Source organism: Nicotiana sylvestris, chromosome 2 (genome assembly GCF_000393655.2).
Source record: "Nicotiana sylvestris chromosome 2, ASM39365v2, whole genome shotgun sequence".
Lineage (NCBI taxonomy): Eukaryota > Viridiplantae > Streptophyta > Magnoliopsida > Solanales > Solanaceae > Nicotiana > Nicotiana sylvestris.
Window position 1 is genome coordinate 109,638,521 of NC_091058.1, and position 3,830 is coordinate 109,642,350.

Sequence of the window (3,830 nt, forward strand, 5' to 3'; positions counted from 1 at the left end):
TTTGTTATTGCTTTTGCTATTGGTGGAAAAAGGATGCAATACTACTGTAGTGCACTAGTCAAAGCTTACCACGACCATGTAGATGTGGTCTTGGGTATCTATCTTTTACCCGTAAAGTAATGGTACATTGGTAGATTCAGGATCAGGGGCTTGATGGGTTAGGCTTGAGACGATATAGTTACAGCTAGAACGATGTATGATTGGAGTTATAGCGCTAACGGTGATACTATTGCAACAATGCAATTGGTCCTTGTTGTGTTGGAGAACAAATTAAATTGAACTCTTTAAAGTAGTCTTTTTATAGGTGATTTAGAAGGTAAATCCACACGGGGAACACAGAAGAGACAGAAGTTGCGATAGTGATCCGTATCAAGTAATAATGCTTCTATTGGAAAGTTTGTAGTATTTCTTTGTAGAAAAGATGAAGCTGGAGAAATGCATGGTCAATCTCTTTGTTAAATTTTCGAAAGACTAAGATTCCTATTGGTGGTCATATTAGGAAAATTGACCATTGTGGCTTGGACTAACCTTTCACCGACGGGATTAGCTTTCCACCCTTTATAGGCTTATTAAATAATATCAGTCTTTGTTAGTCAGTGGTACAGAACCAGCAAGACCTTATCAGCAAAGAGAAAAGTAAAGGATCCACCCAAATGGAAGCTTCACCTTTTAAGGTCCGTCGCGCAGTCACATGATATCTGTCATGGGCTGCTTTCCAGACATGCCCCATGACCCCTTGGCCGCGCCCCATGGCGGCCTAGCAAGCCTCACAATGCCTAGCGCCATGGTCGGCCCCGTGGTCTTGGCTGCGCCAAGTGACAAGCGCGCATGTGCCTCTGTCGCCCCACCGATGCCTCTCGCCAGCGCCCAAGGGCTGGCCATTGACAACAGCGCCGCGCGCCCTGACAATGCCGCGCGCGCAGATCCTGATGCCTCGCCAGCGCCCAGCTGCAGGCCCATTCCAACAGCGCCTCGCGCACAGACCCTGATGCCAAGCACCAGTGCCCAGCCTCAGGCCAGCACATCAAGTGTCGCGCGCGCCCACAGCAACGCGCGCGCAGACCCTGACCCGCAAGACAAAGATGCTGCCATCGGACTTAGTTTTTCCTTGTAATAATCTAAGTCCTTTTCATTGTAATCATAGGCTAGTTTACATCATTTTCATTTCAGTGTGCTTCTACAGCTTTATTAGGACTAGTCTTGTAATGTTGGTTTATTTTTTTTAAGCATTATTAAGGGGGACCAAACAATCAAACATTTCAATCAGCATTTTCTGGTGTCTCTCCCCCTCGACACCACATCATTGTAATCAGCATTTTCATTCAGCAATAAAATCATCATCATCATTCAAAACCCAATTCTCTCTCAGCTTCCGCAATTTGCTTACGACATTGGTTTTCCCGCACGGCACTGACAATCTAGTCTAGCGTGCGGCGAGGACCTCATTGGCGGACAGCAACCGCACTGACATCGGTTGCTTAGCCTTACGTTGCCCTTCCAAAGATCATCAGGAAGGCGTTGCGTAACAGTTGGTATCAGAGCCTAGGCTCGACATCGGACGAGGGAAAACATTTGCCATCATCACCATTTCTGACCATGGTGAATCATGGGGAGCGTCTAGCATCCCTAGAAGAGACGGTTGACCGATTACGACCCATCGTAGAAACGGTGCCTGATCAAAGCAACAACCTAGTGCAAAGGTTGGACGACCTGGACCGCCGAATGCGGCAGGCGGAAAATGACATTGCAAACATCAGTCGTGACTCCGACGAGGACCGACAAACGGCAGCCATCGAAACTGCCAATATTCATGGCAAATTTGAGGACCTCCAACAGGAGCGTGCCGACGATTTAGCCCATCAGCAACATGAGGCAGACAGACTAACTGCCATGCAGCAAACCATAAACGACTTGACAGACAAGCTCAACGTTGTCAATGCTGCCTTACAGAGCCTACTTCGGAGAAGGCGACCATCACATCAGGGGTGCAGCAAACCTCACCCCCATTCCACAAAAGCTTAAGATACCGGAGCCAAAGCCATACGACGGATCCCGGGATGCTAAAGAAGTGGAAAACTTCATCTTCGACATCGAACAATACTTCGATGCCGTGGGCCATTTGGAGGAATCCAAAAAGGTAGCGACTGCTGCCATGTATCTTCAGGGCGATGCCAAACTTTGGTGGCGGGTCAAACACGAAGCCATCAAGGCCGGTGAAGATACTCTTCAGACATGGGACGAATTGAAGGTAGCCATACGCCTGCAGTTCTTTCCCGAAAATGTGGAATACAACGCAAGGAGAAAGCTACGGGACCTCCGCCACACCAGATCAGTGAGGGAGTACGTGCGCGAATTCTCCGCACTCATGCTAAACATACGCGACATGGGGGACAAAGACAAACTCTTCGCATTCATAGAAGGTTTGAAACCTCATGCCCGTATGGAACTACAGCGACAACGGGTAGACACCCTGCCCAAGGCCATTCAAGCTGCAGAATGCCTTGGCGATTATCATTTGGGAACTCAGAACGACAGGCCCCAGCCGTCTGTCCGAGGGGGATCCAACGGGCACCATCCCAGCAATGGTGGCCCAAGCAAAAGTGGGGGAGATCGGAGTGCATCAAAAACTAAGACTCCTCCCTCCAACAGCAACAGTGCTGCATCCATCAACAACAATCAGGGGAGAAAGCCTCCTTCAGAATGCCGTCATTGCGGCGGGGCACATTGGAACAATGAATGCCCAAACATCAAGGTCAATGCTCATCAGACGGTCGAGGGTGAGTTAGACACATCAGACTCATCAGACGACGACCAGGTAGGCGCCTTCAATGCAATTGTTGGCTCTATCCCTCATGCCTTAGCGGGGACCAGTGCATCTCCTCCTAAGAAAACATCAGTCCCGATCACCAGGAAAGGGAAAGAAAAGATGGACGAAGGACCTCCTAAACAAGCGAGGACCCTAATGTTCGTCGAATTGAAAGTGAACGGCAAGCCCCTTCACGCCTTGATAGACACGGGTGCCACCCACAACTACTTGTCATCAACGCAAGTAGAGCGCCTAGGTCTTGTGGTACAAAAGAGCAAAGGCCGCGTCAAGGCTATCAACTCACCACCTCAGACATTGGGTGGAACAGCTACAAATGTCCCAGTGAAACTTGGCCCATACAAAGGAAGCATCGACCTGCGCATCGCAATCATAGATGACTTCGACATCATAGTGGGTTTGGATTTCATGAGGCAAACCAACACCATACCAGTACCATATGCCAACATGCTCCTGATGATGGGAGAAAAAGGGGCCAAGCCCTGCACCATACCATGCTTTCCCATAAAGATGGCCGCTGAAAACATCTCGGCCATGCAGTTGGAGAAGGTAGTCAACAGACATGAACCTCAGGTTCAGGCTACCCTTCGCAGCAACAATCAGTCATCATGTCATCGGCCTCAAAAGACTGGTGACGCTCATCATCGTGTGAAGACTTGTCAGCCATGCCACAAGGACAAGTCGGATCACTCATCACAGCCGGGACCCTCGCAGCCATTACATGTCCCTCAGAGACCATGGGAAAGTGTTTCCCTCAGATTCATCACGGGATTGCCCCAAGTCGGCAATCTTGCATCCATCATGGTTGTCATAGATCAGTTCTCAGACTATGCAACTTTCATAGCAGCCCCGCAAAACATCTCAGCAGAAGATACAGCTCGACTCTTCTTCTCGCACATTGTCAAACATTGGGGCCTGCCCAAGAACATTGTTAGTAGGCGCGACTCACGCTTCACTAGCAACTTTTGGACCCACCTCTTCAGGTGCTTTGGGTCAACATTGAGTC